General features: G+C 38.3%; 1 protein-coding gene across 5 annotated transcripts in view; it reads right to left on the bottom strand.

Annotated features, from left to right (window-relative positions):
* The window catches only part of TENM1 (teneurin transmembrane protein 1), a 947,931-nt gene extending 930,228 nt beyond the window's left edge, over positions 1 to 17,703 (bottom strand). For 3 of the 5 annotated variants that reach the window (XM_089678298.1, XM_089678300.1, XM_089678302.1), the window contains exon 1: positions 17,219 to 17,702. The gene's annotated coding sequence lies outside the window, so the exon portion shown is untranslated. Of the gene's footprint in view, positions 1 to 17,218 lie in introns of all 5 variants that reach the window. The other 2 variants (XM_089678299.1, XM_089678303.1) reach the window with 2 other exon arrangements.
* Between the last annotated feature and the right edge of the window lie 8,116 nt (positions 17,704 to 25,819).

The raw sequence follows: 25,819 nt of genomic DNA, 5'->3' as shown, positions 1-25,819 counted from the left end.
AAATGATTCAGCAGCGAAAGTGTTGAACCCAACTCCAGTAACTACAAAAGAACTGCCCTTACAGTGCCCCCCCCTGCACTACGTAGGTAATATGTTCACTAACTCTAGGGGATGAAGAATAGGATGTAATACATACCTTACTACTCTGGCCCTGTTCTCTGCTCCAGCTTGTAGGCAGCCCCTCACTATCCTCACATAAAATGCAGGGCTATGGTTCCTGCATTGTACATGATGATTTCACCCTGTGACTGCAGCCCATAGTGTCTTAGAGAAGGGCTTCAAGGGACCACACACATAGATGGAGAGAACCTTCAGAAGTGAGGTATATAGTAAATATTACTCCTTATTCCTCATGCCCTAAAGTTAGCAAATCATTAATACTTGCAGTGCGGGGGCAACACTTTCTATTAATATATATATACTAATATACAGTATATATAAAATATACAGTATATAAATGCTGAAATGTGAGCCATGGAAACCAAGCCTTGCCATCTAAACTAAAACCTAAGATTTTGGAGGGAATTTATCAAACCTGGAGCAGCCAGAATTTGAAGCCTCTCTGCATGGCAACCAATCTGCTTTCATCTTTAGCTTGTTCAGTTAAGCTTTGAAAGATAGAAGCTGATTGGTTGCCTAGCACAGTTGTTCCAGATTCTGACTGTTCCAGTTTTGATAAATTTCCCTCATTATGTCGTTAATGCCTCACTTGTGTAGTTAATTAAATGATTTTAAACTATTAAGTTTTTATATACATTGAACATTAAAAATATCTTTTGTACACATATGTTGTTAAATAACACAAAATAGGTACATTCTGCATTGTTGTTCCCCTACTACTAAAGAAAGAAACATAAAACATTTCTTGACAGTTCATAATATGATTTACAATCTTTTGCATATGTTTTACGTGTATCCAATATTCATTACAACTTAAAATTCATTTGAAACTAGCTAATCTACTCTGGTTGGTTTTCATACTTAATTAAATTTTAGATAATTTGTTTTAATCAGTAGTAGAAATGTTGCAGGGAGAGTTTAATAAACATTACAATGATTTCCTTCTGAAAACATTACAATGATTTCTTTCTCAAATTTTCTTTAATCAAATAATATACTTTAGTCTACTGTACTCAGTAATGTCTTGTCATCCCTGGCTTCTATTTATTGTAGAACTGAGAAATTGTACTTTTCTGCGGCACTATTAAAGAAGGGTTTGATGGGGGGTTTAGCCTATTCAGCCAGCGGGAAGCACTGGAGGAATTTTTTTGACAGGGATCTGTCAGTCATACTCTCTGCAAGGCTCCCCAGGGTAACTATTGGTGGATTGAAACTCTGGCTTAGCTGACTGACAAGTAATCAAGCAGACCTGAGAATACATGTAAGTAATCAATGAACTACTCTATACATAGAAAAATAGGACTGACTATGTTTATATAAGTTTTTTTTTATTTCTTAGATCACTGACAAGGCAGTCAAAGCTTACCTTTTATCTATATTTTATCACCATAACTGCATGATAGGGCTGGTGAAATACTTTGATGAAGGTGAAATAAAGCTGGGAGCTATCACAAGTAGCGAAATTAATTCTGCATGACTATAAATCATTGTACTGTTGCAGTATTTCAACTGAATTATTTGCATAAACATTTTTTCCCAACAAACATTTTTTTCTGTACATGTTTCTAGGAAAGGGGAACTATTCTAATGCAATACTGTTCATGTGAAACAGCACATGAATGTAAGTATAATAATAGCTTTCTATGACTGTGATTTGGTTAGTAGTTGGTTTCATATAACCCATAAGGATAAGGCTCCAGTTTATAAAGTGTTAAAAAGACAAGGTAAATATGTGTTTGCTTTAAACATTCATATCCAGATCAACATTTTATATATAAATGATGCACATTTAAAATTTGTTTTAATTAAAATTAAATAATAGATTTGATGTAAGATCCAGTTTAACAGTATAGGTCTATGAAGAGGGTTCCAATTGGTACAGTAACCAAATCCTAGAATTTTTCATTTGAAAAGCTATTTCCGGCCTTCCTTTGGTAGTGCCTGATTGCCCTGTGTTTGCTACTGATTGCAATAGTGTGAACCAGACCTCAATCAGTTGTGAATGCAGCTTCAGCTGTGATTATGCAATGTGAATGGTTTGCGATTGTCAGTAGAAGAGGTTTTCGATTTCTCTGCTGTGCGTTTTTGGATGCAGTTTCACTACTACTACGCAAAAATGCACCAAATTGCCTTTACATATGTTTTTTAGACATTTCTGTCAAGTCTACGGACCATAAAATCGCACTGCATCATAACCATGTAGCACAGGTCCCTCCAAATGCGCATTGACGTGAACGGCCACAAAAACCGATGCTACTTCCATTGTCATGCCACTCAAATCTCATCAGGAATTGCACTAGTGTGAACTAGTCCATAATGATCTGTGATGTGTCTAATTTCTAAGCATTTCTGCCAGCAGTTTGTGCACTTTCTATTTTCAACAAAATAAAAAGTAACACTCCCATTGTGCAGTTGCAGCAGAGGACAGTTTTTTTGTGATAAAGTGCCTCATTATTATGTCTTGAGATTAAACAGTTGGTTCGGAGAAAAAAAATGTTTTAATTGATCTTCAAACCTTGCTATCACATTGGGCTATTCTGTTGGTGACAACACTTTAACATTCAGCTCACATTGTTCTATGTAGTCTCTCCTATGTCTCCCTTGCTTCCCAAATCAGAAATATGTTACTGCTACCACGATAGTGAATAGGATTCAGCTGCATTTGGAACAACAATGAGTGATTTCCACTAGTGATTAAGTAGGTTAAATTTCAATTTTTAATGGATAGTCCCCAGATATAGTATAAAGACACCACATCCCTTATTTTGCATTTCTTTTCTAGGTTACATTTAAATGATTCTGTCATTGGCGAAACGTCACAATCACCAATCTGACATGGTGCTTAAACCACCTGCACAAGTAACACTTGAACCTTACCGTGAAATTGTTATTAGATAGGGTTATGATTATATAATACAATATAAAAACTTATAAGGGGTCAGACCCCAATAGCATATTTTAGTGTAAGTGAAATTCAGAATCAGTCTTAGAAAAACGGGGAAACTAGAGATATGGGTCTAACTTATATGCAAGGCTGGATTTTCATCACTAAAGCCTACAAACAACTTTTAGTGCCCAGTGCAACATTCCTCTGTGAGGATCACCTGTTTTACACAAAATATTATTTTGTTTTATTGATCAATGTAATTCTTTTATCTTTAAACAAAAATTGATGGGATCAGTTAAATTGAAATGAAAAAAAGCTTATTTATTTTGCATGTGCAGGAATACACTATAGGGTCTAGTAACATGTATCGAGACATACCTCTGATAATAATATACAAATAATATATAAAGCTTTTATATACCCATGAATATGTACAGAAATGTCAGCCCAAACTTGCTTGCTACTGGACAAGACTCATTTCTCAGTTTGGAGAAATCTGAGCATTTTCTGATAATCTAAGATACGTAATTACCACATCAGCAATACACAATGGATACACATTTGATAAATGTAATCTCACTGCTAAACAGGTCTGCATGGAGGCGATAGAGAAATGTCCCTGAAGGAGATTGAGAAATATTTTCGACCTTTAGTCAGTAAACAAGAAAACAGAGCAAATGAGAGAAAACATATATTTCTGTCTTAATCTATTTCTTTTTCCAACTTTAGCTCTATGCCTACGCTTACAGTGTAACATATATAGTGATTATCTGGCTTAGTATAGTATGACAACATCTAAGTAAGTTTATATGAAATTATATGAATTTCTGCTTATGATGGGGAAATATACGCAATGGTCAATTATGCAGATAAAATCTGCCTCTTTATCTTAGCCATCCACTATAGTAAAAAGCCTACCATTAAGGCCTATAGTAGGTATGGCATGGCATATTACATATTATTATGGAATATCACATGTTTAAGTGCAGACATTTTGGACAGGAGACAGACTTTGCATTAAGCTGGTTGGGCAACCAATCTCCTGTCTTATCAAGTTCTCCCTTTATTGGCTGCTAGGATTTGTATCACACACATACAGTATCTTCAAATATTGTGCAATCTCTCATTTAGTGTTTCTAAAGGCTGCAAAGATAATGATACCTTAAAAATAGTTGTGTTTTTGATCCCAGGTGAAGGACATTTTTAACAAACAGTTAAAGGGCTATAAAATATACCCTTACTGGCCTGTGCAGCTGCAATTGCTAATTCATTCTCAAGGTCATAACAGAGACTCTGACTTTCTAAAAGCTTAAAGGAGACCTTCTCACAACAATACCTATTTTCATTTTCTTAAACCTTACCTTCTCATCCGCCCTCCCCCAAAATCCTAGTTATGCTGACACTTTTTTTTGTGTGTTTGTATACTTTGATTTAATTCTTCTACAGTACCCCTGCCTCTATTCTTGATAAGCAAAAATAATATAACGCTGCTACTGATTCCTCCAGGGATATCTATATCACATGATTACAGTAGGCACTGACTTCCACACAACAGCTGGAAGAGGACAGACCCAGTGCCTCATTTTTAAGGGGATGGCTGCAAGAACCCAGAAAAGACAGCCGTCTCCCAATGACATAGAAGAGGAAGATGTCAGCACCAGGGGCGGGCTGACAACTCATGGGGCCCCCAGGCAATAGGGGATCATGGGGCCCCTGTGTCCTTGCCCACAATCAAAGCACACCCAAAAAAGCCTATAAAAGGTACCAGGGACATTTCATGGGGCCCCCTACTGACCCCCGGCCCTCGGGCAGTGCTCAAATGGTCCGTCTGCCCCTGGTCAGCACAAGAACTGGTGTGTAGCAGCAAAGCTGTGGCTTACTACAAAATTCCACTGGGTGTATGTTTATTAAAAATATTGTAGTTTTATGTATCCAGATCAATGAAAGATTTTTTTTTCTATGGGTTACTGTACATTATCCTGAATATTATCATTTATCTTCTTGAAGAAGCATATGTACATTAACACAGCCCAAGTGGCATGCAGCACTTCAACTATTGTTATGTTTGTAAGATTAAGATGCTTAACACACTGCAAGACTCACATTGATTAAAATTTCAATACAAACTAAAATTGAGGACCACATCTGTTGCCAGTGTGCACAGAATGGAACTCTGTGCAGCATGTGACAGTTAATTATCTTTTCCTGTCATGTTGCTGAACTTGCTGTTTATTGGTCTACATGCTAAAAAGTGTCTGAAGTTATCTGTTATGTTATGCAAATTGAAGTAGTTTTTGCTGAATCAAATTAAGTGAAATGTACATAGACCACTGGCATATTAATCAGAATGTTACAAGTTCAGATTCTCCAAACTAGAAATGATTCCTTCATTTTCATCTCTAGAGAAATAATTAGTGTCTTACTTTTTCTGAAGTAGAAGTGTCTTAATCACACCCAAGTTAAACTGGTGATTGCAAAAATAAACGTCATTAGCAAATATTCTAGCTAATTTTTCTATCACCCACTTTCAAGGACTTTAAAAGGTTTAAAGGTTACTAGCTTTCAGTAACTTAAAATGGGATAAATAATGCTAGCTGATTTTGTATCACTTCTTATACATTACTGAGCAGCATTGTTGCTGGTGTAATACCATCTGATAAATTTTTTTTTTTGTATATTTCATTTCCCATTTAATGCCCAGTTGCTTTGCCATATTTCTGGCTTAGTATACCTCTCTATATATTTAAGTTATTTTTAGGATTAACAGTAAGGCTTTGAATAGGTAATGCTGGGTACTTTTTAAGATTGGAAAATTATTTATTCTGAAGCACTGTGTAATCAGGGAACATTCGGTGTATGTAGCAAGTCAGATAATACAATGCACCAATGTTCAGGCTGTGCTAGCGTGGCTTTGGGTTACTGGATTTTAATTTGGTGATTTGCTCCTGGCACGGTTTTTAGTAATAAGCCCAGAGAAGTAAAATAAGTGCATACATGTGACTGCATCTAATTGTATTTGATAGTACACATATTCACACTCCTATACGATGCAAGCACTTGTCCAATGCTGAACCTGACCTGATGTAAAATGACAGTGCTGTAATCTCTGTGTTCAAATTCATCTCTGAGAGGTATGACCATGGGGTGACCCTTGGATCCTAGACACAGTCTGTACAGAGGGCCTCAACTGCTCTTCACATGGAGATTAAAGCCCCTTCTCATCCAAGCACTAAGCCACAGACCTCATTATTCTACCATCAAATGCCAGAACACCAGTGGGCAGTTGGGCTCTAGCATTTGGCAAATGATGTGTAAGTCCTTGTTCACACCATACTTGCATAAAACTGATGGAAACTGCCACGCAGATTTCACTTGCAGAAACATTAGTTTACATCCTTTTCATGCACGCTTCAATGAGTTTCATACACCTTGCAGATTCCTGTTCAGAGGTGTACATGATACTAGTGTTGTGTTGTGAACATAGCACATAGAGAACAACTGATTTTATTGTGCCTTTGCAGAACGTGTGCAGGAAAAAATTATGTATCTGCATCACAGTGTGAATGAACCATAATGGGAAGGATTTAAGATGAAGGCTCTCTGTATAGTCCGGGCTTAGAATCAAAGGTCCTACAAAAAGAATTTTATGACCAGCATAGATATTTGTAATGCCTGCTCTTTAGGATTGCTCATATCATGGCCATATTTCAGACCAGAGCAGATTCATTTTAGGGGGTGAACTGAGGTTTGATTTAAATATCCAGTAATGTGCAATGGAAAAAAGGCCCTTCAACATAGTGTTTGATGTGAGTTTTCTACATTTTAGTGCACTGTAATGAATAATCCCCCTAAAATGCAGAAATTATTTGTCATTTTCTTTCCAATTTTATTCCCAGGCAATTCAGACATTTCTCTCATACATGTTGAAATCAGCAGTTTTCTGCTAGAAAATTACTCAGAACCCCCAAACATTATATATTTTTTTAAGCAGAGGCCCTGGAGAATAAAATAGTTATTGCAATTTTTTATGTTACACAATATTTGCGCAGCAGTTTATCAAACAAACATTTTCATGAAAAAATACACTTTAATAAGTTTTAGTGCACACAAACACAATATAATGCCCAATTGTTTAAAACATATAAAAGATGATGTTATGCTGAGTAAATAGATACCTAACATGTTACACTTTAAAATTTCGCATGTCTGTGGAATGGCGACAAACTATGGTAATTAAAAATCTCCATGGGCGACACTTTAAATGCCTTTACAGGTTACCAGTTTTGAGTTACACAGGAGGTCTGGGGGTACAAATATTGCTACCTGTCATGTGTAGTACCGTTTACACATGTGTGGGACCTACATGAACATTTGCATTTGCGCTTGAGGGGGACAGGGGTGCTTTAAATTCATTTTTAATTGTATTATTATTTTTTTTTAAAATGACACTATACCTTTATTTATTTTAACTTTATTGCTAATACAAGGGATAAACACCATTCCTTGTGATAGCATGGTCCATGACAGGTCCTGTTTAAGGAGAAATCTGGGCATCATTTAGATACCATATCTCTCCTCCAATGTATATGATCAAACACAGAGCAGTCAGATTGCCTGCTTCACTGGCCAGTAACAGCCAGTGAACAAAGAACCGAAACCAGAAGTGAGGAAATCCTTGTTGCTTCCATTTTCTGATGTCACAGAGATGGGAAACAACAGAAGTTCTTCTAATTTTTTGTACAGCTTTGGATTCTAGAAGCCGTGTCACTACCAAGCTCCCCAATAGAATAGAGAGGCTAGTAAAGGCAGTGGTGGGGGGTCTTCTACTGCTTGTAAAAGTGATCGACTGGCCTAAAGCTGCTTACATCACTTTTATATTGTAGGAAATCATAGGAAATAGTTGTGGGGGGGGGCATTCCCTTAATTTGCGGGGATTTCCTCTAAGTTCTTGTTTTGGCTATGAGTCAGGAAGCGAAGGGAAATCTCCCCAATGGGACACAAAAAATAAATTGACAGGGGTTATAACCCTCCCTTACTCTATCCAAAATGAAAAAAAAAGTTTTGCCTATAGTTCTTAAGGACTTTAAGGATGTGATTTATGCTGAAAGTTTTACCACTGTGGCTTATTGAATATCACTACAACCTTTTTTCCACAACATACAGTATTTGATAACACGCAATATGCTTATATGTTTTCCTCATACGTTTAATAAAACCATTTTCATTTTATGGACAAATTCATGGAACTTTATGTTTCTGCTATTATTCTAATATGAATTTTCATTTGGATAGACCATGTTTAAGAATCATTTGTCTAGTATTGGGCTCTCCATTACCAGAGTTTATAATATTTTCAAGTCCAGAAAAAACCCTACCAAAATGTTGCATTTTCAGTATTTATATTTGTATGCTGTACAATAATTCTTCTTTGAGCCTGGGTTCACACTGGTGTGACTTTGAAATCGCGTTACTTCAGCATGATTTTAAAGCCTGAGATCAGTGCGATTTGCACTGCTGATTTCATTGTGGCTTGCAACTTCATTTAACAGAAGTCTATGAAAGTTGTAATGAAATCATCAAAAGTAGTGCAGGAACCTTTTTCATAATTGCTGCGACATGGGTTGTGGCAATATAAATGTTCCATTGCTGGCAATAGGGTGCGACTTGTCATGCGATTTGGAACTGTCAAGTCACATGAAAAGTCACACTGGTGTGAAAGCGGCCTTAGTTAAATCATGCTTCTTAAATATTCCTTCTTGTAGTCACTACTTCATCAGTACAACCATTTCTGTTACTTACACTCCTACAGATTACAACATTCTTTAGGTTTTTCCAAAACAGGACAATTATTGCAGAGTTTACCAATGGGGACACCATAAACAAAAACCTGACAGAGGTTCTATCTTATCCCCACTTTTCCCCAAAAAAAATATTTGTTGCTGGGATTCAATTTGTCCACCATAACCTAACTACTTTGTATCTATCCTAAAATATGGACCATAAAGACCTGTGGCAGGGACTTATGTAATTAGTGTATATGAGGGGTGAGTGATTGGGGCTAAGCATGAATACCAGGAGGTATGACAAACCCATCAGAAAGTCTGCAAAACCCCATACAGCCATTAACCCTACTAAAGTTTATGGCAGCCAAATCTTGATATGTTTTTCTGCCCTTTTTCAAGGCTATTTCTAGCTATGTGCAAGCTATTGCTTAAAAGTACATACGTAGCTGAGCACTGCCCTGGGAGCTGTCACATGAACCAATGTGAAAAAAAAAATTAAAAAATGCCATTCAACTTGGAAAGGATTTTTTTATTCAGCCTAAAGAGCAACATTGATAGGAATCTGGTAGCTCCCTTTAGAATTAGGGACACAATGACTGAAGATTGATTTAGATTGTGGGGAATTGTTTACATTTTTAGCAATAAACTTTATAATGGTGTGGGTGTCTTTATTTACTTCTGACATTTTTGTTGGAAATGTGTAAAAAGGGGTACTAATGTGCCTCATACTCATACCTCTGGGAGTGTGGATATCTGGGCCCCCTTGTCCTAAAGGGGTTTTTAATTCTTATAGCTGCCCCTACTAACCCCACATCTTTTTGGGGACTGGACATGGGGAAGAGGTCATTGTCCCTTAACATGGAGTCAAGGTGCCTCTTAAGGGGGGGAGGTTTTACCTGTGGCCCAGTGTGGTTATGGCACACACTTTTTGTTTTCCCTATCCTAGCTACCCAGATTGGATCTCTGAATATTGATTTGGTGTGCATTTTGGGGGGAACTCTAAAGGACAATTGACAAAAAAACACAAAAAAATGCATACCAGACACTTATTCAGGCATGCAGAATGGACTTGTCCTCTACAGATGTTGTCCTGCTTGCACAATGATTTTGCCTTTAAAAGCAGCAAGCTTGGGTTTTCTAAAACAAATGCAACATTTCAAAATTCTTGGCCATTATTCGGCTCATATGAACTTTTAGCACATAACTTTATTGGTTTTAACATCTTTTCACATTTCATCACATTTGTTTCTTAATTTTTTAGAGACCTTAAAGTATTTTTCTAATCTTCCAAATGAGACACTGCACCACTCATGTTATTCTAACTTTAAAATAAGTATTAAATCTAAACATACATCACACTTTAACTCTAAATCAATGTTTCCTAAACCTTATCAAACCACTATATTCACTCTAGGTATCATCAGCTGTATACATAATCTCTTTGTGTACGAAACGGTAGTGCAGGTTGAGCCAGGCCTTGGCAAGGCAACCCATTCCAAGGCATCTTTTAAAACTATTAAGATATAGGTTTAAACTAAGGCTTATTAACCTTAGTAATGGCTAAAGGAACACAGGGATTTAAACAATAAAGCATCTTCTATGAACTCCATCGGGTTTTTCTTTCATATTCTTGTATGCATTGAACAATTCAACTCAATCTGGTTGATTTACCAAAGATGAATAGGATTTTCATTTTGCAAAGGAGCTTGCCCTAGAGTTTAGTGAATGTGGTGAAGTTTCACATTGAAAAGAATACACAACTGTGTATAAGAAATAGAAAAAATACTGTATTTTTTCTTGCACATAGTTGAATGATGAATGTCAGCAGAGCGTTAACTCATTCATTAAGCTCTAGGCCAAATTCCCTTACAAAGCAAACAGGGTATTTGCCTTTGGTAAATCAAACCTGATGCATCTTTTCTGCAATATGCAGTGGGTAGGAATCAGTGGCCCATGTTTCCTAAATTCTGTAGAAGCTAAAAATAGCATCCAACTACTTACCTTTGACCCTAAACATCCTGCCTAATGACTAGGATAATGGGACAAACTACTGAGCATGAGCAGTCATACATATTCTTCCCACATTGTTGTCTTCCCATCTGCAGCATTAGGCAAAAAACAGCCAGGAGCAGGACTGCCCTGGGTCACAGGTAGGTATCCTTTGCACTTTTTAGTTCCTATTTAACTTAGACAACCATTGGCGGACTGGCAACTCATGGGGCCCCCGGGCAATAGGGGATCATGGGGCCCTTGTGTCTTCGCCCACACTCAAACCACACCCAAAACAGCCTATCTCTCATAGGGCATCTCATGGGGCCCCCTACTGACACCGGTCCCTCGGGCAGTGCCCGAGTGCTGCAATGGTCAGTCCGCCCCTGTAGACAACACAGGGATAAATTGACATAAAGCCATTTTCGGATGTTATTTCCACTTTAATGCCTGTGAGAGTGAGGGGGCATTGTAAAATCATAGCAGATACCCAAAAAATGGTCGACATTTATCTGAGGATTTTCACACACATATTTTGTTTCATTACAGATTCCCTTTAAACGATAAGTTCATCTTTGGGAACATGTTACATGTTCCACCTGTTTTTAGAGTGGAACATGTAACATGTTCCCACCACTGCAGCTGTTGCCCGATTCCCCCCCCCTCCCTGTGACAGCAGTACAGGGAGACGTTCCCTGTACTCACTGTCAATTTTTAAAAATAGTGTGACCATGAGGGGCTCCACCCACATGACTTCGTCATTCATTCACAGTGTTCTGTGAATGAATGAACTACAAGGCCCAACAACCTTGGTGGCTGACAGCTTGTAGTTCTCAATGAACTACCATGGCACTGTGAGAGCTGTGGTAGTTCATTGAGTTTTCCTGTCAGAAGTATCGGCTTGCCTGTTTGGGATGTACAAGCAAGCAGATACTGACGGGTCTGTAGGAGACCTGCATAGTACCAGCAATCTGCTGATCACTGGTGCAATGCTTTACAGCCTCCTAATACAAAAAATTAAAAAATGTACATTTTTTTTACCAGCAAAAAAATGTGCATTTATTATTTTTTTTATAGAAAGGTGAACTTATCCTTTAAGAAAGTTAGTCTTTTTGTCTAATAAACATAAGAAATTCACCCCCAGCCATTTCCTTTCAAAGCCTTTAATACATTCTTTCAGACACGCAGCAGCTCCATCTGCAGCTTGTTTCAAAACCATAGCCTAGCTTCCAGCCTTATAATAAATAGCGATTTTGCATTCAGTACAAATTTAGATAACCAGTTTCTCTTTCAGGACAACTGCATGATGGCATCTCGCTTGACATGTGTGGGCTGCTTTTTACATTGTCATGCTGAAAACTTATGCTTTGCAACCAGATTATTTTGACATTGTGAAATACTCTCCAAAACTGTACAAATTGGATTCTGTTTTCTGTTAGTGTATCAGACATTCAAGGCTTTCTCAGATCTATTCTGTGCACTTAAAAATATGTGCATCCCACAAAAAAACATACATTTTAAATATTAAACATTCTTAGTTTAAAACATGTTTTGCAAACAAAATCAAACTGTTTTGACATATTGATGTACTCATTTTCACAAATATGCCAAACTTATGTGTGCTAACTCTGCCCATCTCAAAAAGAACTCTGCCAATTATTATTTGCACTACATAATATAATCCAATTATAATTTTAGGAAAATGCCACCTCTGTCAAGAACAAAAAATATTTCTGTTGTGCCTTGTGACTTTAACCCGTGAGGAGATGTGTGTCCTCCACATTAACTCATTTAATACAGATTACTAAAGCTTCTGGACCAGTAAATCCTTCTAATAAGACAAAAATTCTAAAGTGAACCATAATAGAGTTAACCTTATTGTGTTAGGTTTAGAAATGTGGGCTCATTAAAAATATACATCACTTAGGGCTTAACCTATCCACATCTTAAACAGATGTCCTATTACTTACAAAAAGAGCTCCCTTCTCCTGGCTTTGAGCTTTTGCTTGTGAGTCACACTGTCTATCAAAGTGAAATTGTGGATGGGATGGGAAATGGGCTTATTAAATAATTTTCAACCTTGGAGAAGTGACCTGTGCTCACTGGCAACATCCAGTCACGTGAATGAGACAAAATTGGAGCGTCTTCTGCATATGCTTGGATGTTTAAGACAAATTTTCATTAACTTTACCTAAACTAATGACTTCTCCCGCTAATTACCCCAGTGTATGAAACATATCAGGGATCTGAAAGGTCTGATCTGCACATTAGTGGTGCTGTTATTGAAGATTAATTTATACATTTTATCACCATCTCAAAATGTCAGTCCACCCAAAACTGAAAGGTCTTTGCTTCAGTTTCCAAGCTTGCTTGCATTCCGCAGGATTTTTTCTTTATTTTATATTATGGAGAATGCAACAAGAGGTGCTACAATGTAGGAGAGGACTCTTCAAACTCCCAGATGGACAGAAACAAAATCAGTAATTGTGGCAAGCAAATGTTGCTGGTAAACTGTCCAAGACAGAGACAAATCTTGACTCCAACTATAAAATGTCATTTTTGGGTGGACTGATCCTTTAACAACAACATATATGCAATTTAATGTTACTACATGTATTAGTAATATTAGCTCGTGATGGGTATGTAGAGATTGTGATGAGATTGTAATTTCATATACGAAAAAGAACTTACCATACAAACACAAAGATTATTTAGTTCTACCAGTTATTTTGCCTGTTGCTTCTTTCCAAGTAGCAGATTGCAGTATTTATATATTGGTATTTAGAATTTATTATATCTTGGAAATTACATAGAGTCATTTTTTTTTGGTTGTATACCTTTACACTGTCTTCTGCTTTGATAGCGTTGCTGCCAGTCATAAGGTATTGCTGCAGCAAATCTCACGCAACTAAGACCAGTGATGGAAGGATGGATTCTTTTCACAGCAGTCTGTCACTTCCACTCTGTTGCTCCATAAGAAGATGCAGCAGCGTGTATCTGCACTGCAGCCTATGGCGCTGCAGTGGTAATGTATATATGAACAATTTTGTCATTACTGCTAATTTGGAAATTGCTTGGAGTATCTGTATTGATTTCCAGGTATGCTGTCTCTGTATATCTTGAAAAGTGCATTCTTATTTGTGTTGATTATTTGGTGAAAAGAATCCGGATGCGTGATAATATCTATATTAACTGCCTTATAGACACGGTGCTTGTTGTAGCAGAAAGCTAAGCCATAAAGAATGTCATTATTGAATTTATATGGATCAGTCATACATGTCCATCATTGTAAGTTCATTGCACTGTCTGCATGAAAAGTTTTAGATATGTTGCACAACAGAACTGAAGTAACCTGAAACACATGTAGGGGGGGATTAAAAATGCAGTGCAGGCAATAGTTTTAATTTATAAAGTGTAGGAACTCAAAACAACCAATTATTTTCTATTGTTAGTCAAATGACAACAAACAGGAAACTCAAAGTTCATTGCCAATTAATTGGTATGGGCTACAGCGATTTGCACATTGATTTTAGCATGTTTAAATAAGTCCAAATGTAACTAGGAATGTCAGAAGGCAAATTTCTGACCTTAATTCCTGACTATACACATGCTCACCTTGTATAAAAGTCATAAAGCACTTAGTCATAGACTAAATACTCATTTTAGGTATCTTTACATATAAAAGCTGTGTTTGCATTCTTACATCCACATCAAAATAAGTAACATAATGTAGCAGCGCACATGATCGGTTTATCAGTCAAAAATGTGAGAATTAATTAGGATGGCAAAAATGATGTTGCAATTTATTACAAACTGTTAGACTATGAAAGCCAAACCTTGCATAATTATCTAGTTTCAAAGGAGAACAGGTACAAAAAGTGAGTGTCTAAATATTTACATAGTTCTCCAATGCAATGTGTGAAAAATTTTATGGTAATTAATGATACTTGGTATGGAGAAGGCTTAGGAATTTTAAAAGAGCTGGGTTTTATATTCAGAATGACAACTGAAGACATACCGGGGATTAGTTAATAAGGCAGCAAAAACAGTCATGGTGAGATGATCTCTCTCTCGCTCATTAGTTTAAAGAAGTTACTTGAATTTTAGATATGTGTTTCTATCAGTTTCTGCACCTTGTATACTCTCAGCATTCTTTTTAGATGAAATGGCCTCCTAAAAGTGACCTACTGGCAGTGTTAACAAAATGTAAGAAATATTAAACTGTTGGCATGGGTATGTTGTTTACCAACCAAAAGATAATAAGAACTAATATATACCTCAGTAACAGCTAGATCTGTAATCCAACAAACTAAATAGGCTTTATAACTGCCTGTGTTACACATAACATTAACTCATTTTAGGCATTATAGAAAGCTAGGATAAGAATAAAATGGCTATTGACTTAGTCTGCCTGTATAGTATCTATCTTTTTTAGTCCACGGATGCCTGAGCAGAAATTCTGATTCATTAAGCCAGAAGAAGTCTGAGTCAACTGTGATGTGTATGACTTCTCGGGGCATTATTCCGTTTAGTGGGCAAGAAGTAGTTAATCTCTTCCAGGCTCACAGCTGGTGCAAAGGAACAAAATAAATATATAAACAAGGAATTCTATGTATAGGCAGCACTCTACTCTTGCACGCTTCAATTTAATCCTTTCAGGACAAACTGTACATATACTCTATTTTTTTTTTTTTAAATCACACCTTCTATGTTTTCTTCTATATAAACTGCTTTTTATTGGGCTTATGACTAATGAAGAAAGATATATTCAGTATCATGGGAAAGACTATATCATTATAATAAAAAGCATCTTGTGGGGATTGCAAAAGGTGTGACAACCATTATGATTTGTGTCTGTATATTTGCTTAAAGCTCCTACTTTCACAAATGCTTTCAAAGAGGCTAGTATACAAAAAAATGACACCATGCATCTATTGATCATAGAAAGTAAATAAGTGGAGACTGAGGATGTTTTGTGTGTTGACTATCAAGGGATGAACTAAGACTGCTGAAGCACATACAGATGCTAGCGTATTTCTACTACCCACAAGGAAAGCTATACTAAAATAATCACAGGATTCTCTATGAGAGTCCTAGTCTTAAACTGGCTAAGTACACAGCATAGCATTTGAAGTAATTGCTTAAGGAAGGGACTGCTGCCTTACCAAGTCACTATAAATGCATTGTAGTAAGTGCTTTTGCTTTAAACCATCATTGCGACCAATTGTATATATTACATATATACATATATATATTTGTATATATGTATATATTGTGTAATATATATATATATATATATATATATATATATATATTTTTTTTTTTTTTTTTTTTCAGAAGGTGAGTGCAACAAGCAAAGGCAGCATGACGAAAAGTGTCATAACACAACTGCAGACTAGGAAGTAAGATATGTGACATATACAAGGTTAAGTATTTAGTCAGTTGTATTTAGGTTAAAGGATATGCTACCTGCTCCTTTGGGATATCCTTGCCATTGGATTGTCACATCCAGTGTAGTTTTGGCCTTCAATGTAGTGAAAGCATTAAGCACACCTTCCTCTGTTATAGCAAGGCTTACTCACAAATTCATTTTGTTTACACCATTTTCTTTAAAGCAGAACACTACATAACATCTTATAGTGCACCTTTGTTAGGGTCGCCCATCTTCGCCCATAATATCAATTTCCCAAATCTTGTCATTGTGCCCTAAACCCTGACATTTTAATTGGATGTGACTTGACTGTTACTAATACAAGCTGAGCTTTCTAGGACCATTCGCCTTTCACATTGGAAACAATTCCTTCCAATAACTTTAGTTTGTGCTCCCTGACAATGCGACTGATGGGCTTCCCTCTTTTCAGCTATTTAGCCCCCCTCAGTTAGCACTAATAAACAGTAGAACCGACACTTTGATACTAGACTTGTGCAAAACAAGCTATAGGCAGCGAAACCAATATATATTATGGCTAACTAACTTGCAAGGCTGAATGGTAAAAGCATTACAGGTAAAAAAGAATAAAAAGAAATGAGGAGAGCTGTATTTCTACTAGGCAGAAATGATTTACTTATATTTTTTTGTCACCAGAGACAAATATGTGAAATATTTAGCTATGCAAACCTATTATGTTGTGTGTCCATGTACATGCATCCCAAAGAGAAAATGCTGACAGTAATAAGAATCAGGATCCGAACAATCCCTGGACTGTAGTCCCTGCACACCATCGGAGACTGGCCAGTGTCGGTGCGGTGCGCTGTCCACTTGTTAGAGTGCTGAATCCCGGCAGCGCACACCCGGCTACTGAACGATCCATTCCCAGCGATCTCAGCCTTTCATTGAGGAGTAGCAGAGCATGTTATCCTCACGTGCCTACCTGTGTCCTCCCCATCCAGTCCACCTCCCATCTAAAGACACAGCCCAGGCACAACGCAGGCAACCTACCTATTGAGTGGGAACTTTCAGCAGCCCCGATCCCCCAGGCTGATTGTCTTGGCTCTGTACGATTCTTGCCATAGCCTAGCACTGGTGCCCTTGCCTGACCGCAGGCGATAAATCCACCTTGAATTGCCTTCGTTTTGTCACATCAGTGGCAGTTGATGGCAGCAGGGTGACAATGGCAGTTCTAGAAGGGTGAGCCGGTGATCATCTCCTTCCTCCAGCCCAGCTAGACGTTCTCCTAAGGCTCCGGTGCTACAAGCAGGCGTTCACCATCCACGGCTACTGAGGACTGTACCACGCTCGCTGGGGAAAGGGGTGGGATCGCACGTCGGTTCGGCTGCAAAAGCATTGGAAGCTGCCATCAGATGTCCATGGAGCTGGCTGTGCTGAGAGCAGACACCATCCTCTCCTCTCACTGCTGCCGCTAGTGCTGACACAGAGGCTGAGCTGGGAGACAGCAGCAGCAGCAGGAGGAGGAGGAGGAGAGATGAACTATGGACTGCTGACTACATTCTCCTCTCCCACTATACACTGTGTGCCTGCCTGGGATCCTGGAAGTATGGAAAGGAAACATACAGGGATTCATTTTATAGAACATTGCATGGGAGACCAACCAAATCTGAAACATACACACAGACATGACAGGGTTAAATCACTGATATGTTCAATTCTGCTAAAATGCTGTTCACAGCCAACCCCTTTCATACCCACCAGCCATAGTCCTTCCAATGCACATCGCTGTCTGTGACTGTAGCTATAGCTATTTAGCAGTGCATATGTTGGCTTTCTATGCAGATTTTGGTCACTGACATAAGTAGCAAAGGTTTATCGATCCTTAAATAAAGCTTTTAAAATGACAATTAAAAAATAAGTTAGATGCCTATAATCTTTATTTAGCCAGAGGATTGAAATGAGGTTTATATATGAACCTTTTTTATTCTGAGGTCACTGCTGTAATAGTTTCATTTGGCTCTGATTGACCCTTTAGCTGCAATTAGAACATTACCTTTTCATGGACAATCAGAGCCCAGAATGTAACTCTGAGCTGTCGCTTCTTGCTTAAAGAAATAGCCCTGACGGAAGTACAGAAAGCGATCTGGGGGGTAATGAATATGTATTTTCAACCTGTAGAGGCTCCTTGCTTAACAGGATGACAGTTAAGTCCTTGCAAGTGTATGTCTGCATTTTTTATAGCCTCAAACTAATATATTAGTGAAGTTTTCATCTTTATATGCTGCATATGAATACAAATTTGTATTACATTCCAAAACTTTATAATATATAGTGCGAGCGCGTGTGCACACACACACACACCCCAGCCCCCCTGGCCACTTTATTAGGTACACCTGCTCAATTGCTTGGTAACACAAATTGCTAATCAGCCAATCACATGGCAGCAGCTCAATGCATTTTGGCATGTAGATGTGATGAAGACGGCTTGCTGAAGCTCAAACCAAGTATCAGAATGGGGAAGAGAGGGGATTTAAATGACTTTGAATGTAGCAGCATGGTTGTTGGTGGTTGTTGGGCTGGTCTGAGTATTTTAAAAACTGCTGATCTACTGGGATTTTCACCTTGGGTGTACTACCATCTCTAATATATATATATATATATATATATATATATATATATTGTGGCAGTGCGGTATCCTGCCACGGTGAAAATCACGGTGGTGACCCAGGATTCTCGACTATACAGGTTGAGGGGCTGCAGGCAGTTCTCATAATGCAGAGGAAACTGGTTTATTGGTTTCCTCTTTGGTTTGTAAAGCCTGTTTTGGGACCTGTAGCCTGGAGATTTCTAAGAGATTTGGGAGGGATGAAATCTCCAATCCTGGGTTCATGTTTTCAGAGCAGCCAGCGTGCTGATTGCACAGGTGTGTGCAGGCCTTTTTGTGGTGGCCAGGCCATGATTCTGGGCTCCACCCCGGCAGACAGGAGGTCTCTGCCTTGGAGTCAGGTGGGCTTCACCTAGTAGAGGTGGAAGTCAGAATAGCTGTGTGCTAGTGGTTCGCTGTGTGCAAAAACAACCTTTTGGAAGGAGTCTGTAGGAGACAGACATAAAGCAGTGTACCTGAGAGAGCCAGAAGGCTGGATATTGTTTAATTTGTGTGATTGTGGATACCCCTGCGTGGGAAGCATTTATGGAACTTTTTCTTTTAAATAAAATTGGGGAAAAAGGCCCTTAAAAAGAAGCGAGTAGCTGTGTGCTTTTGAAAAGAAAAGATCTACCATTTGAAGCGAGATCTCACAATGTATATATATATATATATATATATATCATATTGCCAAAAGTATTGAGACACCCCTCCAAATCATTGGATTCAGGTGTTCCACTCACCTCCATGGCCACAGGTGTATAAAATTAAGCAATGAAAAATGTAAATTTACCACAAAGCATATAGGCGGGGTAACCTAGTAATGAGCTCAAAGAATGCACCTAATAATGGTGTGGGTGTAAACCAAATAAATTTAAATAGCAGAAAAAGTAGTTGCAAGATACAGACTACCAAAGTAGGTAATAATAACCCAAGCAATGTAGCTCACGTGTAAAATCACATATTTTTATTAATCCCATATTGGGAAAGAAAGGTGATATCCGTAGATGGTGACACATACAATCACTGAACACATATTAAAAACAATAAGCAATCCGGATTGCAACATTAATACATTTCAGTGGTAATCACTTTAGACTGGTATAAGGTTTTATGCAGTGCTGAAACTCTTCATATGAAAATGTATTTAACCATGTAAAACATAGCAGTGAACAATAGCATGGTATCTATGCATATAGACTAATTGAAAAATGCAAAAAATGTGGCTGTGCACATGTCATGATGTAGTAATAACTTCCAATGCTAGGGAACATCAAAAATAAGATGTAGGTTGAAAAAATATCCAGTTGTGGGATGCGGTGGAAACAAATCATGGAATTATACAGTGGTAAAATGAATTCATACCGTCCCATGTTCTTTAAAAACTTAAATACTGTGTGGTATAAATCATGAAGTATCGTTGAGGCATGTATGTTATCCCATATGAATGTTACTTCAATTAGACTGAGTAGAGAATGTAAAGTGCAGCTGAGAGACAATAGAAAGACATCAGGTGAGATGTGCAACAGCATATAGTGATGGTTTGTAGTACACCACACTCACCACCATCATATGAACCGTAGGCCGGAATGATTCCACATAGCTGAACTCTCAATGCGCTGTAACTCTGTTGCCATATGGTAAACTTGATCACTTCCTGAGATTTATCAACATGAACTGTGACTGATGACACATCCTAAAGAAAAGCAATGATGTTCTAATGCACACCAAGAAACTACGATTTTTCAAGAATTATCATAATTTACTACAGGAGCACTAAAATCAAATGGCAGCAAAACTGATGAGAACTTGTGGCTTTGGTGTTATGATTTTGTTAACAAGAATAAATAAATAGTGTAGTGCTACCTTCCAAGAAATAAGTAAAAAGAAAATTATAAATAAATGTGCGCTACAATACACCTCCCCCACTAAGTGTAAACTCTAGTGCATTCCATGTATGTATCAAATACAATTAATCCATAAAAAGATGCCTTTTGTTGAATGAAATAGTTCTGTGTGTCAAACTGGTCCACTTATAACAAAAATGTGCAAATGTGCAATGTGGTGCTACAATGCACCTTCCTCATGGTTTAAACAACCTTATGCATACATAAAATTATATCACAAAGAAAACATCTATGTACTGATTCAAAGTAAGTCCAAAAAGAACTTGAAGTGCTGAGCAGTGGTGGACTGACCATTTGGAAACTTGGGCACTGCCCGAGGGCCCAGGGTCAGTAGGGGGCCCCATGAGATGCCCCTGGTACCTTTTTCATAGGCTTTTTTGAGTTTGGGCAAGGACACAGGGGCCCCATGATCCCCTATTGCCCGGGGGCCCCATGAGTGTTCAGTCCACCCCTGGTGCTGAGTAATCCACGGGGACTATAATGCCCCTTCCACATCAGTAAAAGTTCAATACAGTTTCTAGTGAAATTGGTGCTTTGGTGAACGTGTACTTTTCTGTAAATTTGTGTGATCAGGGCAGTGACTCCACTCATGCTCCTCCTCCACAACCGCAATCACCCCAATTATTTGACCCTTTATAAAATGCAGGTCTAGAAGCGCTCAGGTTAAATCTCCGATTCCTGGGTTTCAATGTTATGCTGGTGCAATATCCTCCAATTCAATGATCTCCTCATAAAGCAGATAAATCCTTCTCTCTTCCTGCACTCAGACCAAACCATGCAGCATTAAGAGAGGGAAGATCCCATAGTCAATACCACATTTATACATACATAATACAAATAAACATACATTTATTTGAATAACATGAACCAAAGTATTGCACTTACAGGAATAAAAGGTAATGGTGCTTTAAAAGGCTTTGTAATGCCTCCCTTTGTTCCACAACTGGAATACGAAGAATCTGAAGTGACATAATTAGCTCTGCCTATTTTGATCTTAATAATAATTCTATTCCTGTTCAAAGAGAGCATAACATTCAACTAAGAGTTTTTAGAAAAAGATACAACAAATGAAAACATAATTTGTGCAAAAAGAAAAAAGATTTGATTCACATTCTATAAATTGGTCCCTTAATTTACCTTTCCTATATTTCCTATAGATTTATGTGAACGGGGGCAAATCATATACTTTTGAAATAAACATAGAAAAAAAAAACAATTCTTGTTATTGATGACAAACGTAAACAACTATTTCTGAAAGTACAATTTACTATGATATATGTGTGGTTGCTTCAATACATTTAGTTTTTTTTCCCCTTTTATTTTCATTTGGTGATCCTGCCAGTAACATACTTCCAGACCTAGGGAGACAACACTTACTCACTGCACTGTATTTACTGCACCATTGTCACCTTAGATAGCTCTTCTGATTTGGACTACAAGCACCTTTGTTTCTTCTCTTTTCCATATCATAAAGAGAATGAGAGATAGCTGTCAACACTGTAACTGATATGAGTGCAGCTCAAGCAGAGAGCACAAGAAGATTTCTGGCAGCATCAAAAAATAAATAAGAATTAGAATAATTCTGAAATATAAACAAAGCCTCTATAGTCACTTAGAACAGTAATAGAGGGGGAAAATTCCAATGGGGACACGAGTTCAAGTGACCTGGGGGACCCCAAGAGATTCCCTTAATCCTTTTTGCTGGGATTTCCTCTCACTTCCAGTTTTGACAATGCGACAGGAAGTAAATGTATATCTCAGATGGCAAAAAAAAACTAAGAGGGGTTCTAACCCTCCATTACTCTATCCAAAAAAAGAAAGTTTTGCCTTTAGTTATCCTTTCAATCAGCCTTTCTCAACTTTTTCAACACTGAGGAAACCTTGAAATAACTTTCCAGTCTCAGGAAACCCCTGTTAAAAGTAACCATATCTGCAACTCATGATGCGTTAATGTGATGGTTAGTGGGAAGAATGCTCCTTACACTTGAGGAGAATTACCCTCTTATAGATAGCTAAAAAGATCCATTGGTTCCTGCTGCTGTCAATCAAACCCAGTGAGGAGCGAGTGGGGCCAAGCCATACTGTGTATTTCTAGTTACACACAGCCCAGCTCAGGATCGAACCTGCTGCATCTGCCCCCACATCAAGCAACTTCTATAGCAATGCTATGGGGCAGATGGAGAAGGGGAGGAGTAGAGAGCATTGACGGCGGACCACAGCAGAGGAAGTTCGGGGCCATTCTGTGCAATACCATTGCACAGAACAGGTAAGTATAACATTTGTTATTTTAATAAAAAATACATTTAGCTTTGGTAACACTTTGCTGACTGAAATCTATAATGGCATTCTCATTGATATAATAGTCTAAACCACCTCTGAGTTGTTCTTGGACAATACTTATAGTCAGGGTTTTTTTTTCCAGAAAATAGGTGCAGGAACTCAACCATGGCTCCTCAACCCCCCCCCCCCCACACACACACACACACATACACACACACACCCTCCAAATTGCATCAAATAGTGGGTGAGGTCAAGTTTAATAAACAGCGGAAAAGATTAAAGAAGCAATTAATACCAGGTCTGGGGGGGGGAGTTGCACACAGTGTGCAGAATTTGGGGGTACATATAGAGTGCAGATTTCAGGGATGTGCTGCGTACAGAGTGCAGAGTTCAGGGGTGCACTACACACAGAGTTCAGCCTTCTTCCACAGCTGCTTTCCTCTGCATCCCCCATCCACCTCTCATGTTCACCCCTCATCAGCTCTGAGCTCTACAGTCTAAACCCCCTCTACCCTTCTCCCCTTCTTAAAAGTTCCACCATCTTCCACATGTTTTACTTTTGTTGCTGTATTAAGCCAAAGCATCCAGTCAGCTGTAGGACCTCCATGCACACTGTAGGTGGCTCCTCCTCTCTCAATTGAAGGGAGATCATCCATTGGGGGTGTCAGCATCCACATTGCACCCCAGGCACCTGCATCTCCCTTGTTCCTATCCTGCAGTCAGTGGGAGTCACTCAGGAGATTAGATCTGTGGTAGCCTTCGGGAGACAAGCTGTCACTTATAAACACAGAAGCCAGCCATCTGTGTTTACAAGTGATAGTGATGAGAAGGGAGCAGAGGGCCTGAACCAGAGGTGGTGGAGCTGAGTTCCAAGTTCCAGCTGAAAAAAAGCCCTGCTTACAGTACAGAATGCTCTGACAAGGATAACTCAGAGTTGGTTTAGACCAGGGGCGGACTGACAACTCATGGGGCCCCCGGGCAATAGGGGATCATGGGGCCCCTGTGTCCTTGCCCAAACTCAAAAAAGCCTATGAAAAAGGTACCAGGGGCATCTCATGAGGCCCCCTACTGACCCCGGCCCTTGGGCAGTGCCCGAGTTTCCAAATGGTCAGTCCGCCCCTGGTTTAGACTACTGTATCAATGAGAAGACTGGTATAGCTTCCAGACCTTAAATTGGTTATATGGGTGTTATAGTTGTAGGAGCTTCCGTCTTTCTGTTTTGTTGAAGAGTTAATATTATAAGCTGTATGTTCTGTACATGAATTGTGTGTACACTTTGAGGGATGCAAGGGTAGATATACTGGTTAAGAAGAACATCCTACTTCCTTTATTTATTGTTATTTGTAAGTGGTATACCCGATAGGTTGTTTGGTGGTGAGATTAGCATTCTAAACAGATAAAAATGCATTAGTCAGAAGATAAAATAGGCCAGTAATAGGATTGTATTTACTAATATGTTTATATAGATACACAACATAGCATGTCTAGCTTGACTTTGGTGATTGATGTAGGCAAACCTTAATTATTCTTGACGCTGCATCTACATGCAAAATGCCAGGTAAAGTATAGTATTGTATGTCATTTGTAATGCATTGTTCCCAAATTCAGCTGGAAACTTTAAATAACTTAATCAATATTCAGAGATCCTGGACTTTGCCCTCAACAACAATGCATTGCCTATTGTTAATCAGTGAAAAATCAATAAAACCAGCAAGGTAATTAACTTTCAGGTTATTTAACAATATTAAGAATAGAATCTTTGTTGGGTTGCTTATAGACAGCAACAATCTTTCCATATTTTCTTCCTGTTTTTAATAGAAAACAATAGTACTTGTACAGTTTTACCTAACTAAATATGTGAATGTGGTCAGCTTAATGTAAATGCTCATCAGTGCATATTAAAGCTCTCTAAGCAATATGCTAAATACACAATTGAAGTACATGTAAGGGAGCTGTTATACCTGGCAAAGGATTTGTATTTCTGTCCATTCAATCTTGGGGTTAAAACAGCCCTGCCAGATAACACAGCTAGTCTGGTGACCTGACTTTACTCTGCTGCAATTAATCAACACAGCTAGGTTGCTTCTTTACAGTACTCCCAGCCTATGATTGAATAGTGAAGAGACAGCAACAAATTGATGAGGTCATCTCTCTGCTCTAGTTTGCAATCAGCATGTTCCTTGTCAGCACACATGAATGTAGGTCACTTGATTGGTTCAACTTACTGCCCTTCCCTTTCCCAAGGGAATGAAATTGAATTTAACCTCTTCTGGAAGCATATCCTGGCCCTTTAAGAGCTTGTTAATGTCAAGAGGCAGAGGTGGACATTTGGGTCATGTGACCGCTGTGATTGGCTGTGACAGCAGTCACATGATCGAAAATATCCTGATCACAAGAATGTATCAGGAGCTTTCTGGTTCCTGCTAGTAATGGTGCTGGGAGAACACAGGGCATGCTCTTTCAGCACAGAAAATTGTTTACATAGGGCCACATATATGCAGCTTCTCAGCGCTAAAGCCCACCCACTGAGAGGCCGCATGTGTGGGAAGAGGTTAATATAAATGAATGTATTGCTTTTTTTACTACTTACAGTTCAGCTTCAATACTGTGAAAAATTCTATACATATTTCTTTGCAAACTATATTTATTAACAAAATTTTAAACATCTAGTCACCACTAGTCAGATTACATGTTTTGTTTGTATGAGTTAAATAAATCTGCACTGCAGATGGATATAAATGTGTATATATTAAAATATCCAAAAAAGTATTTTAACCCCTTCCCACCCATCCCAGCATACCTTTAACTGGGCTATTATGC

Source organism: Staurois parvus, unplaced genomic scaffold (genome assembly GCF_062004578.1).
Source record: "Staurois parvus isolate SC_StPar_1 unplaced genomic scaffold, SC_StPar_1.0 ptg000202l, whole genome shotgun sequence".
Taxonomy (NCBI): domain Eukaryota; kingdom Metazoa; phylum Chordata; class Amphibia; order Anura; family Ranidae; genus Staurois; species Staurois parvus.
This window is presented reverse-complemented; position numbering and strand designations above follow the sequence as displayed.